The sequence below is a fragment of the Hirundo rustica genome, chromosome 4 (genome assembly GCF_015227805.2).
Source record: "Hirundo rustica isolate bHirRus1 chromosome 4, bHirRus1.pri.v3, whole genome shotgun sequence".
Taxonomy (NCBI): domain Eukaryota; kingdom Metazoa; phylum Chordata; class Aves; order Passeriformes; family Hirundinidae; genus Hirundo; species Hirundo rustica.
Window position 1 is genome coordinate 21,761,719 of NC_053453.1, and position 14,628 is coordinate 21,776,346.

Below are 14,628 nucleotides of genomic sequence, written 5' to 3' on the forward strand. Positions count from 1 at the left end.
TTGACATTAAGTTCAAGTCAAACCTCGTTTTCCTGCCACCAGCAAAATTCAATATTGTCTTTCTCCTCCTAGAAATTGCTTTTGGAAATCTGAGAAGTTGCTGGTGCCTAGAAGTTTACAGCAGACAAAAGTGTGTCTCTGCATCCAATCACCTGCTGCAGTGGACAGTTTTTCACATCTATTTGATACTGTGAACACAAGCTCATAAGGTTTCTGATCTCTGATTTCAGAAAGAAAAAAAAGATTTTGCCTTCTGGTAAGGAGATGTAGCTGACTTCTAGCTGTGCCGCTACAAAGTGCATGAGGTACAGCAGGGATGACCTTAAAGGATGGTGCATTTCTTTCACTTCACTTCTCATTTGCAGAGTGATGGCCTACCAAGAAAATATGTCCTGTCTGAAGATTTCTTTTCTGATTAATAGTTTGTAAGTGATTTAAGAAAAGTTCTGTGGGTCTTCAGAGCCTGCAGGCATGTGAAGTTCTCTTGGAATCTTACCTGTAGCTGCAGTTTGGAGTGTTGTAGCAGTTTCCAGTTAGCTCAGATGTAATAAATTGTTTCCTGATTGAGCTTCAGAGACTGTTCTATGGTGTGAAGTAATGTGATTAGTGATAGTTTAATCATCACATACTCTCTGTTCCAGTATCTCACCTTAATCATTGGTTCTGTCAAGGTATAAGGGTATGAGCTCAGGAAACTTCTCAGATCATTTTGTCTTCTATGTTCACAAGATCAGCTAGTGTTTGCATGCCTCAGTTCTGTAAACACTTCTCACAAGTTTTTATTTTGTAATTTTTGCCCCTTGAATGTCAGGTTATTCCTTGGTTATATTCAGGCCATATTTCTTTTCCCAATGTCACTTTTATAAGTCAGCACTGGCTGGAACTGGTCCCCTGGTGAGGCTTGTTGCTGTGCAGGCAGTTCTCTCCTACAACAGGTAGCATTTGGTTCAGAGCAGAAGGGAGATAATCTGTCGTGGATTTAGAAGCTGAGTGTTTTTAGGCTTTATTTCGGGATGGTGATTTGCATGTCAATTCTGCTGTGATAATTGTTCTAACAATGCAATGATGCAGTACCAATAGCCATTTGACTGGAAATAACTTCTCCAAGGTCGCAGCATACACAAAATATCACTATGATGCAAGTCTGAGTTAGCAAAGAGTGTTATGTAGTTGGCTTAGTCCAATAAATCAGCCATGAATACAAATGTCTGCCATGCATCATCAAGGCTGTTTTTTAATTCTGGTGCTTTGGGCACTTTAGGTGCAGCATAGTGCCTGGTTTGTCAGAGTAAACTAGTCCTTGAATGAGCTGACTGACATGTCACTTTTTGGAGTCTGGAATTCTGCAGGGGACTGTTGAGTTTGTTGCAGAACTGAAGCTTTTATGTAGGGATTGGCAGATTTAGAGGTGTTAGTTACACATAATCTAGTAAAAAACTCCCAAGCTGTGTATCATATTGCACATAACATGGTGAATGGCAGTGGCCTTTTGAAGGATGCAGTTTTCAGTAAGAGATGTTCAATGGGATACTTCCATTGGTGAAGCTGACTAGCCTTCAGTTTATTCTGTGAATCTGCTCTGTGTGCCCAGGAATGGATACTAGACTATCAGGAAATCCAGATTTTTTTTTATTTACCCCCAACCCCCATCCCCCAAGGTTTTCTCAAGATCCAGCTGTGTTACTGGCACACTCCATCATCAACTTCCTGTAGGAAGTATTTGTATCAGAGTATGAAATCTTCGGGCAATTTATCTTCTGGGTCTTTTGAGGACCTAGTTATACAGACTTAAAATCTGATCTGCATACAGTCAACCATACTTCTAGCAATGTATTGCTGTTATGTAGGTGTCACAACTGTGATAATTTATTCCAGGAGAATGGGAGCGATAGCCTATTTCTATATTGATGTAAAGTCTCTCGAGTAGGGTAATTTTTCTTGAATTCTGTCTTAGTGAGGTAATGAGCTTATTTTTTGTCTAAACTGTATACTCATGGGAATGGTGTTATCTGTCGAACGCTCAACATTATGAGTTTTTTGTTTCTATACTAACAGATTGAGGCTGTTCAGGTGCTCAGAGCAATTGATGTAGTTAGTTATCACAAAGGAAGGGAATATCCACACAAAAACTGGAAATCCAAAGTCTTGTTTTGACAAAGGATACCTTCTTTCAGTTATTGGGATTTAAGGTGCATCAGTACCCTTACAGAGGAATATCTTGTTTCCAAAAGTGTTAGACATCTGAAAAAAATATTCAGTATTTCACTAATAACTTCTATCTGTTCAATGATTATAACTAGCATAACATTTATTATGTACATTTTTATTATGTTAGTATGGTGTAACAATTTACCTGCTGATTTTATGCTGTCATAAAAGCACTGTAATTTTTGCATAAGTGGAGGTTTTCAGAATAGCGGCAGACACTTGACCTGACAAGAAAGCAATTGCCAGTTCAGCCAGCAGGAACCAGTAAGGTTGAACATGTTAGCCTCTGTCAGCTCCAGAACAGACGCAGAGATTTGCAGAAAAGCAGTTCAGAAACTGAAGCATGTAATGCTTAAAATCTAATGCTTGATTAGGATAATAATACTGACTAATTGGACGGCAGTGCAATGCAGATTGGTGGTTGTCAGTGTTACAACTTCACTGTGATCACAAGCTGTCTTAAGATCTTAAGAAACTATCTTAAGATCGTTTTCATTTAAGTTAATATTTCGGCTCAATGTGCCTTTTATTAATTCAGACAATACTCACCAAAAAGATTAAAGGTCACTTTCAGACCAGATGTTTCTTTTAGCTGTTCTTTGAAACAAATATTTTTTGTCCTAAGAGTTGTTAAAATATCTTTACTATGTCCATGTTAATTATATTTGTGTGACTTTGTGGATTCTGAGCTCTTACATTGATGTAATAAATATTGGTTTTCTTTATTGTAAGCTTTGTTTCTCACATGAGTCTTGTACTACTAGTACTGTTGTAAGTAGAGTGAAATAATTTTTATATTACTTGTACATTCAGGTTGGTGCACATAACTTTTCATATAGCACATTTGTTACTGCTGTTGAATGATGTTCACAAGCTACAAACAGGAACACAGCAGTTATGGGGCGCTAACTATCTTCAAATGAAGATGAGGGTGATTTTGTTCTGATCATCCAGCATTAATATATAAGAATTAAGGATTGAGAACTGTCGCAGTGTCCACTGTGCGTGTGGAAGCGCTGGCTCGCAGGCTAGCTCAGTTCCTCACCGCGGCACACGCGCTTTTGGGTTGGAGTCGCTAGTTCGACTGGCTCTCTCCTCCCTGTGGGATCTTGGTTCCCCACACCCTGTGATGGACTTGATGGCAGTCACAACCATGGCGACGGATAGAAAGGCGACTCTCTGAGTAGGATTAACAGGCTTTTATTGAGGGGGAGACCAAACGGGAGCTCCACACCTGACCACGGCTACTCAAGAGAGACCCGGTACAATGGTTTTGCAGTAACTTAAACGGGTGAGGAACAAGAGGTGGTAACAACAGATTAACCAACCAGGCTAACTCAGGGTGGAACTAGGGGTGTGAACATTCAACAGGAGAACCACTCCGCGATGGGGGAAAGGGGATTCCCCGGGCACCAGCCTATCACTTGACACCCTCCCTGGAGCTTTCCAGAATTTGGGGAAGGGTCCCGAGGTGACAGACAAGGCGCCCAAGGAGAGAGAGGGGATTGACAGCAATATAAGGGGTAAGAACCATTGGGAAGAACGGCAGTACAGGGAACAAACCATTTTACAAAACTTCTTACTAAAAACTGTAAATTAATTATATAAAACACTTAAAAACCTAATAAAATAAAATTTGCACCAGCACAGAGAACGGTATCACTGTGTCTTTTCCTTACCTTTGCTGTGTGAACTTGTACCACCAGCTCTGCACTGAAAGAGAAAATAAGTACTGGGGTTTTTTTTCTTAAAACTGGTGGCTGGGTATGGATACCAAAGTGTTACGTGCAGTGGAAAATTACATCCCGCTGCCCTCTTTCTGCAACATTTTTCTTGTATAAAGAAACTCTTTTTCATTAACTTTAAATAAGTAGATTCTTTACAGTTTTTGCTCTTCTAGGTGTGTTCAGTAGAGCAGGCAACTTCATTGTAAGAAACATTCTGGTACCATAAAGAGTTACAGAAGAATTTTGGCTTCAGGGAAGGATCTTTCCCGTTCAGCAGCCCTCTGCATTTATTTTCAGATAGTGGGTAGTAAGTTTGGAAAGGAAATTATCAACTCCATTGTTATATCTGAATTTCAAAATAATTCTTGATCTGAACTTTTTACTAAGTCCCAGCTTGGCAGAGCTCAGTTGTATTAATTTATTTTTTCACCCTGGAAATTGAATATTGCAAACTCAGCAATTCTTTCCCTAAGGCTGGGTGTTTTTTCCCTTCAATAAACTTCACTCAAATATTACCTTTGTACTAATCATTTAGACGATCAAGGAGAGAGAGTGTAACAAAAACACCGATTGTTTTTTGGCGAGGGCTTTTCTTTAGTAGTAGAATTTGAAGGTTTGTAATACCTGACCTGAGAGTTTAAACACAAATCTTGAGCTGCAAAAGCTATGCTACGGTGGAGTTTTCAGCTCTTAGGTAGGGGACCAAGTAGCAATGCCAAAAGCTCAAGTAAACTCTCCCTAGCATTTTTCAGTGTAGCCTTAATCCTTTGTAGATGAACCTAGATATGTGGGTATGATGAGATTGCCCTTACTGAGGGGCTGTGACAGAACTAGGATGGAGTGCCTAGTTTTCAAAACAACTTTTTTTTTTTTTTTTTTTTTTGTGCGTTGTCTTTCATCTTAAGACTCATGAGTTAAATGTACTGTGAAAAATATAAGTGTGATGGTGGCTTACAAAAGCAAGGTTGTTACAAAGTATTTGCAGCCATGGTTTGTCTAGAATGGAAATAGGTGATGTAAATTGTAAGCCTGAGATCTACATACATTTAGCCATCTAAGACCACCATTCTGTGACACTGCTTCCAAACTGCTAAAGTTTGTTTACAGACAGGTGAATTAAATATCCTTTGGCCTCCGCAGCACGTTGGTAAATGTAGTGCTGGTACCTGCAAGGGAGCCCCTTTGGGCAGTGGTAATTGAAACTGTTAGCTGTAATAAATGTCACTAGACTCAAGGGGCATCCCATGGTAAAAGAATATCTCCATTTCCTTATCTAAAACAGATGTGGAAATTGACCTGTCTTAACCCTTGCTATTAGCAGAGAGGATAATCTTGACACATATTCCACACTCTCCAAAAATAATTTCTGTCTCTGACAGCATAATACTTCTTCATCAATAGTTCTCAAAGCACATTACAGAGATAGAAGTCAGTGTCTCCCTTACATGTTACAGATGAGGAAACTAAGGCACAGGGGAGAACCAAACTAGCATGCAACTTCTTGTTGCCAGAACAAAATGAAAACCAGCAGTCTCCTGGGCATTCAACTGGTGTCTGATGTTTTATCCTGCAGTAAATTTTGAATATTGCAGAGGATCATAGAACTAACACATCTTCATGCCTTTTTTTTTCCCCCATAGTATATCTACTTTTTTATTCACTTGGAATAACTATTCATAGCAGACTCAGTTGCTGGTATATATTAAAAAAAAAAAAAAAAAAAAAACTTAGATGCAGTTATTGTTTCTTGTAACTGACTTGTATTGCCATAACTCTTCTGTTCAAATGTGAACCGCTCAAGGAGGAATTAATACATGTTGAATTGTGGCACAGTGAAAGTGTGTGGGGGGGTGTTGCATCTCTAAGTACCTTTATGTAAGTGGATTGAGTCTGCTTTACAGGACAGGACACAAGTTGTATACACAGTTGCAAGACCAGTTGCTGGCTATTATTCAAAGAGGTTTTACTTTTAATAGCCTTTTCTCATATTTCTTAATATTTTGAAGGGAGTTCTTTGTTTTATGTTGGCATGTAATTAATGTGTTCTTATAAAAGAGTTCTTTTAAAACAATTTAAGCTGTTTTATTTCAATCTTCCCTAAGTATCAGAAGTCAAAATTCCATATTATTTTCTGTCTTCAGGTATGAAGATCATAAGTGAAGTTTACCTAAACATCATCTCTGCAAAGCAAGTACTCATTTTTTAAATCTGTATTTTAAATCTGGACCTGGGAGTACCAAGTGGATGCTGAATAGCATTTTCAAGGGCTCCTTAATGAGTGTTCCAGAGCTGGGGTAATTAATGAATTCCCGAGGTTTATGCTTCACATCCTTTCCTTATTCAATTTAACTGTTGTTCTTCAGATTTTAATTGTGAACTTCATGATACCCTATATCATTGAGTGGGTCAATAAAGAACTACAGTGGATCTAAGTCTAAAAATATGGGCCTGAATTCTAATGTTTTTTCACAAAGCACTCTCATATCTTTGAAGTGGGTAGGAGGATTTGTGTGTAAGAATCTGCATTTAGTATGGAACTAGCATCTACAAAATGTTGCTGGGCAGAGAATGGAATGATTGGTGAAGGCTGAAGAAAGAGGCCCTTAGTGCATGAAGGCAGTGAGTTGCTGTAGAAGAGAACGCAATATTGAGGAAAGGAAGCTGGGTTTTCTTGTAGCTGGATGGGCAGTGGGACAGGACAAAACAGAGGAGAACTCCAATTTTATCCTGTGTGTTACATGAAACTTGTGATTCTTAAATTGAATCTGCAATTTCTATTCATGACCATGAAATGTAGTTTTGAAAACTGGTTAAACTGTGTATCTGTACAGTGGTCTTCTTGTGTAAGGTTCATCCTAGTATTAGGAGTCTTGATAAATTTGAAATGGATCAAAATTGAAAGGTAGACTTCAGCATTTCTTCTAAAAATTCCCTGAGCTTTGGCAAGAACAGTATTACATGCTTTGAATCTGAGTGTTTCTTGGGAGGCCGGAGAGGGAGTGGAACTGCAAGACAAAATGTCTTCTTTAGTGAGAATCTCTATTCCATGTCAGTAGACAGTGACAAATTTATGAAAATCCTGTAATGCAGCACATTCTCTACTTCTGAAAGTAACTATATGAACAACTTCAACTCCAGGGCACATGTAACTGTTCTGCTGTGTGCTGTTTTTGCGGCCAGCCAAGGTTTCAGCAGCATTAAGCAGTGAGGTTCAGCTCAGTGAGTGATGCTGGACAGTAAACAGGAAGTGACAGTGTTCAGTTTGCTCATCAGTGGAACCCCCAGATTGTGTATGTCAGCTGGTAAATGATCTGCTAAACAGCTTGGAATCTTATTATCTGCAGCATGCTTGTGGTTATGGTTATGTCATATCTCAGGAAGTCTGAAATCTTCCATGTGCTGTCCTCAGCTGAGGTTTTAGGATTTTAAAATATCTTCATGCTGCGTGTGATAAAAGAATGTCTCTCTTAATCATGTGCTGTTTGATTAGGCTATATATGCTATGCTGTTTACCCACACCTTAATTGTTGCTCTTGTGTGATCCACTGTTGAGCAATGTTTTGAAAAGGAGTTATCCTGCCCTAACTGAGCTGGGGATTGTGGGAGGTATTGGAAAGGCAGATGACTTTGTCGCTTGTCAAAATGCGAGCCGTTTGTAACTGGCTGACTGAGGATCAGGAGAGAAGGATCTCTTTACTGAACAACAGCGGACTTAAGTTCAGACAAGTACTTTTATGGCTCAGATTTGTTAAACAGCAGTTTCTTGTTTCATCCCTTTTTTGTTGTAACATTACTTAATGATCACTGGTACCTTCTTCGCATCAGTAAAAGATCTTCAGGATCTTTTGAGGATACTGCAGCTGACTTGTCTGGTTATCAGGGCACAGGCAAGACAGGGAATCTGGTCTTAGGTATTACTTTTTAAAAAAATTGGGTTTGGTCTCTTATTTCCTTAAATGTTTGGCTATGTGTTAAGCAGAACTGTCTTCCCGTGTTTCAGAAGTGATAGGAAATTCCTGAAGTGGCTTTGTCATTTCTGAAAAAAATTTTCTGCCTTCAAATAAGAAAAAGCAGCATCTCTTACACAGTGGCTTCCTTTCTAATAGCCTCATTTTATGCATAGGTGGAAAAAAACTACTATTTTCTTGGCATCTATATATGCGGCATTTTTAAATCAGTGGGCAATCATGTGAAATTAAGATGAAAAGCAAGCTTTGAGCTCAAAATTGAACACTGTTGGTAATTGTAGCAAATGATTTCACAAGCAGTGGAACTGGTGAGGTCTCAGTGTTTTCAGCTGAGTAGTGTTTCAGTTTGCTTGAAATAAAGTTTTACTCATATGATTGGATAATTACAAATGGTTCTAATAATGTAAGCTCTTGCTTTAGTTTTCCTGTCTTTGGAGCAATCAGTTGGTCTTTGGAAAACAGTGTCCTGTAAATGGCAGAAAAATTGGAAGCTACTAACTTACTGAAATCTGCCAGCCAACTTCAGAAATTTGGTATGTTTTCGTTCTATGGGAAACAAGTTTAAAATCATGTCGGTAACATCTGAAGGTAGCTTTTTGCAATACCCAATTGTCTTTAAAGAAGAGATTCTTAATAATTTGCTAAATATATCTTTAGAAGCTGTAATAGTTTTAAAATTGAAGTAATCACAGTTTGTCCAAATTAAAAATTGAGTAGTAGTCAAATCCCCAGTGGATGAAAACTGTCACACTTAGACTCAGTTGTGATGATTCTGGAGGCAACTTGGTGTGAAAACATAAATTATAAAGCAGTCTGAGGGTTGCAAAATCTGACTGATGAAAATCTTAATTTTGTAGTAAAAATGCCGTGGAGGCCTTGAGGAGTATTTTTTTACATGCATGTGTCTGCATGCTGTCAGGACAGTATCATCACAAGATGCAGTAACCATAAATAGCCTGATACACTGTTTTTAGAGGGGAAGAACGTAAAAAGACAGTTAGATGCATCTATTGTACTTACCTTGTCATTTAGGGCCCTACTCCTTGCAGTCCTTCAGATGGAGGTGCCAGCAATAAGCAAGAGTAGTCTGCCTTCAGCATCACCAGTCCTTTCTCTCTCCAGTTTCTTGCCGTCTCAGTCCTTTCCCATCTGTGACTGAAAAGTAATTGCAAGTTGACACTTGTGAATACTTTGTGAGCTTTTTAAAATTGAGGGTAGATGTTAATGTGCGTTCATATTTCTCGCCTGTTGGGCCTGAATTGCACCTATGTCATCATAATGGACACCCACGCTTAAGGTTGGCTTACTTACTCTCTAGGGCTAATGAATATGGTAGGATTCTGAACATAATTAAACTCTTCTAAGTTTCTGTGAAAGTGCTAGGAGATCTTTTTGTCTACTCTAGCAAATGCCTCTGCTGCTTAAAATGTTGCAATTACTAGGGAAGCAGTAGTTGGTTGTTTTTTATGTGGCCTAATCAGAGGTCATTTCAAGAGTGGCAGGCTTAGTCAATTCATTTAAAATTGCCATTGGAGGAGGTTGCAGTGCATGCCTTCTGTAGGAGTGCATGGTGGAGAGAACGTTCTCCCTGGAAGTGGGTTATCAGCCCTTCTAGCAGGAAGAGAACATACTGTTCACACATAATAGGAGACTCCTCAATGCCAAGAAAAAAAGCTACAATTTTTCTTGAAACAGGACCACTGTCCAGAAGGAAAATTAAACTGCCAGAAAGAGCAGGTAGAGCTTGATTGTGTAGGGCACCAAAGTCTTCTCATGAGAAAGGGGTGGATGTACTAGTGCCTGGTCCCTACAGCAGGTTTTGTGTTTCTGTATTAAGTGATGAGATAGAATGCTTAGCTATATTGAGCACTGCAGAAATATTTTTGAAATCCCCATGTATTTATGACCCTGAAGATAAGGCAATTGCAAAACAAGAGAGTTACTATCACTGTCTAATTACAATTTTGTTTGCCTTGAATAGCATTAATTAATTAAAGTACCAACATTTAAAAGTGTAATTGCTAAAACCTAAGCTTATTTTGGAAAAAAACCCTAAGATTTCAAGTGCTGTCTCTGCTTGATTAGTCAGTGCTATATTTTGGTTGTGTTTTTCCTTCAGAATATTTGTCATCTGGAGAAAAAAAATGTCAGCCACTGAATTCTATCTAATTGCTTGGTTTTCTGTGAATTAAGGTCAGTTTTCTGTAGAGCATGGTCTCACTTCTTCTTCTTGTCTTTCTCATTTATGAGTCTTGATACTGTTTCCTTACGTTCTTTCGTGACTCAGCTAATGCTAGGCTATTAGAGATTGCTTTGGTACTGAAGCTTCCTGCTGTTCTTGTGGTCAAAATTAAAGTTAGGCCTTACTAAGCATTTCTGCAGTGAAGTGGTACTAGATGCATGCTTGTGTTCCTGAACCCTGCTCTCTGAGGAAAACTTACTTGCTGTTGTAATGTCAGTGAATAGCAACAGCCCTTTGTTCTTGACAGTCATCCTAGGAGCAAACTGTGGGCTATTTTCCTGGTCTTGTATCAAAGAAGTATGTGACCCAGGAGCACCCAGCAGTCTGGTCAGGCTGCAACATGTTGGCTTAGCCATAATGAGGATTTCCACCATAGCATGTCTTAAAAATGCCTGCCTTAAGTACCTTCCCACCAGCTCTAGTATTGATTAGGACAACATTTCCAGATATCTGCCTTATGGAAAAGAGAGTAGAGATACTGATTTCTATTCTTACAGGGTTTGGGTTGCACACAACTATTCACCATAGCTTGCTTTTTCCCCCAGAAATGCAGAAGTAGCTAATTGAGCCGAAAGTCTGCAGACCGACTTTGTGAAGAAGCTACAGCCATTGTATAAGTGTGGGTTTTTTCAAGTGGTTACTCTGCTTGGAAGCATCTACTACTACTTGCATTCTTGCATTAGAGGACAAAGTCTTCTCTTTTTTTTAATCTTCCTGGTTTTATCTGTAAGATGTTTTCAGGGACTGGGAAGGATAACTTCAGAAAAGCAAGCCCTGTCATGTGGGATTAATTTATGTGTTTATGAAGGGTTCTGAACCTTTAGGGGAAAAAAAAAAATCACTCTTAAAATTGGGAAAAGGTTGAAAGTTAATGCTAGTGTGTCTTCAGTAGTACTGTCAATACGTAACACAAAACAATACTGAACCCTTAGAGAACTTTATGAGACCTGAATGTATCTGTACAAGCACCAAAATGGGAGTGATTAAGCAAAGAGGTGATTTTTCTAGCCCTTAAACTTAACTGGACAGGACCTTGAGCAAATGAACTCCAGGCTTTTAATTGGGGCAGGAGCTCCACCTGAAAGACTTAGAGAGGACACATCCAACCAAAGTAATTTTATGAGTCTTTGATCTTTGCACCACAGCCTGTTGTCAGCTGTATGTAAACACTGCAAAAAACCATCCCAGTGGGTCTTGCTTTCTGGTGTATACTGAGGTGGCTGAATATCTTGCAGCTTTAATCCTGCTGCCACTCTTTGTTGTGACTTTCAGCTCACTGTGTTTTAATGTCTGTCAGCCATAAGCCATGCGTTATAATGATTCTTTCTTGTAATGAGATGTGCCACTGTCTGTGTTGGCTTGCTTCGCTATTTTTTGAGAATCACTTAAGTTACAGCCAGTCATTAACTTGACAGGCCACTGCAGCAAATGTTCACACCAGAAACCAATCAAAGTTCACAGCTATCTGCTGCCCAGTCAGAAACTGTCAGTGGCTGCTGTGATCACATTCTGCAAATGTGTGATGATGACTGGTTGTGGCTAAGTTTTGCAGGCAGAAGGTGTTTTTGTGAGCCTTTAGTTGATACCATATATCCTGCAGTGTGGATCGAAGGGTAGGAAGCTCTTCCAGTGAGACAGCCTGTGTACAGCTGACAACACAGGCTTACTGCTTCATGGCTCATCATCTTGAAGGATGTGACACGTTCCTGGAATCAATGGTATGTCCTCCAGCTGGAGGTTGACTGTGGAAAAAGTAATGGGAACTGAGTAGGGTTGGTTTTCACCTCCACGGCCCATCAGTTTTTGGTGGACTACCTTACTTCTTTCCCCTCTGCACGTTTTTTAAATACACAGCTATATAAAAATGACAAGGTCATCACCAAAACTCTAAAAACAGCAGTAGTGACAATTTCAAAATCCTCCTCCTGAAAATACAGTAGTTACAAAGTGACCTACTACGTCAGAAAAAAATACAGTCATTATGTTGATTCATTGATCTGACTCCAAAAAAATATTTGCATATAAAAGAATGAAAGATTCTTTTAAATACTTTTAAATGAAAGATTCTCTTCAGGAATGTTGTGAGAAACTGAGCTGAGTATATTAATTGTCTTTAAAACAGTGAATTCTCACTCAATAAATGCAGTAGAATACTCAAATTATGGTATTTGTGTAGAAGTTCTCAGATGCTGCAGTTATGCAGTTAAATTTAAACTTTTTAAATTGAAATTATGTGGCTAGGATTCATATTGAATAGTGGTAGATGAAGTTTTATTTTTCAAGTTTAGAATTCCACCATGAGTCTGTAAATTTCCAAATGGTGTGGATGATTACTTTTACCATCTTTGTTCCAGAAGCTGAATAGCAGAAAGCTTGGCACCGCTGCTCTACATAATGAAAATGAACAGAGGATGAAGTAAAAGGAGTTGGATTTTATTGTTCTTCTCCCCCTGCTCCCCAAAATACACTATGTATTTTTTTTTCCTGTATTGCCCTTTCAATAAAAAAACCTGAGTGGTATGACAGCAGAATTTGTAACTTTATATTCTAATATGCAAAAGCCTCATTGCAGCTTGTCAACCCTAGGAATTTGTACAATGCTAGTGAGTAAGGTAAAACGCAGTTGAACTCTAAACTTGGTAGATCTCAAAACAAAACCTGCTTTAGATTCAGTGAAATTGTTTTCTAACTTGTAAATCAAGCTCTACTCATAGGGTAACCAGGTATACATTAAATATGTTGTGACTATGCAGAATGAGAGCACACTCTGTGTAATAGTCTTTGTACTCATGACGTAGGTGTTGGTTCAAGGTTTTATAAGAAGTTGAGTTACAACAATTACTGGTTTACCCAGATAATCCAGTTGATGCTTTTGCTGTTAGCTATGATAATAAGCAATGCATAGGGAGCCATATCTTGACACAGGTCACTGTCTCCTGTGCCTTGAATTTAAGCTGTAAAACTCCTGCCAAGACCACACATTTCTATGGGAAGTCTTGTCGGGTAGAGGTTAGTGGAGCTGGACTTGTCTTGGAGCATTAAGAAGGTTTCTTGCACGGTGGCGAGATTGTTGCTGTGGCTAAACATGAACTGGCCCATTTTGCTCTCGTGTATTTTGTGTCTACAAGATTATCAGTTTAACTATTAGACAATATTGGGGAAATGACGGAAAAAGGCTGTTAGAGAAACAGAGGTTTTGAACAAAGTCTGCCCGGCTGTGTCCAAAATTAGGTCATTGTCTCTTTGCAACATAGAGGGGAAAATGCCATCTCTTAGATGCTTACCTTCTTAGGTGGCATAAGTTACAGATATAACTGTTTGGTTGTGGTAGTATGGCTAATTCTTAGGTCCCTTTTTACTCATCTGACAAATGTGCTTATTATTAAATTACTCATTACTCTGTAGATTATAGGAAGAGACGTTTTACTCCACACTTAGTTGTAGAGCACTTGAGGAAGCAATTACAAAGCATTCTTTTCATCAGACAATCATGCTATATCTTCTGTAAGTTACCAGCAAGATTAGCAGTCAGTCTGACAACTTCTGACAAGGTGGCTACAATGAGAAACAGAAATAGATCTTGATTTGTGAAAATTAGCATCTCAGTGCTTGAGCACAGGTTGTATAGCTTCCCTAAGATGTAGCTGTCAGTCTGACTGTATTATGTTGACTCTATTTTAACAAAACTGAAGGTTTTTTGATTAAAAAAAATCCATTGAAACTTAGGTTATCCTTTTGGAGTTTTAAGCCATTTGAAAAGTATGATCATGGTGACAATGATATTTCGTAGATAGTCTTATAATGCCAGAAGACATGCCTGCATTCTAGATGTCTGCTGTTTTGGCAAGTAGTCAGTGTTGATGAAGGCAAAGTAATCCTTGTTGAGCAGGTGGGGGAAACCTAGTAGGGAGCCTATTACTCAGATTAGATATAAATCATCCATAAAGGTCTTGGAACTATAACAGATTTAAGAAAACATCTGCTTAACATTTCATAGTGATAAAGGACATGCCACTTTTTGTCTGATGGTGAAACAAGTAGAGAACAAAGCAGAAAACTATTTTTGTGACCCTGTGTTCAGAGGGCTAACAAACCTGATTCATATGCATGTCTCATCCCCATGCAAAGAAGGACATAGTAGAATTAGTAATATCCATGTAAGAGTGACAAGAGTAATGTATTGTATGATTTTTTTTTTTCTTGGTACAAGAATGACATAAAACTAGTGTTGCTTCCTAAGCTCTGTAAAGAGAGTGTAGAGGCCAAAGAAGTGTGGCAAATAGCTATAAAAGGATGTGCAGTATAAAGGAACAACTATGGAGCCATCAACACCATCTCTTAGTGAAGGAGTAAGGAGGGACAATCAACTGAAACTAGCAGGTGGCAAAAGTCTAGATAAAAGGAGCTAATTAGTCATGCAGTGCATTAGAAAACTGAAACACAATCCTTTCCAGTGTTATCATGCTCAGAATTTCACATGGGT

The 14,628-nt window shown here is 38.7% G+C and overlaps 1 protein-coding gene across 2 annotated transcripts in view; it reads left to right on the forward strand.

The window, feature by feature from the left end:
• The window catches only part of WASL (WASP like actin nucleation promoting factor), a 49,899-nt gene that overhangs the window by 10,823 nt on the left and 24,448 nt on the right, over positions 1-14,628 (forward strand). The gene's annotated exons all lie outside the window — the stretch shown is intronic.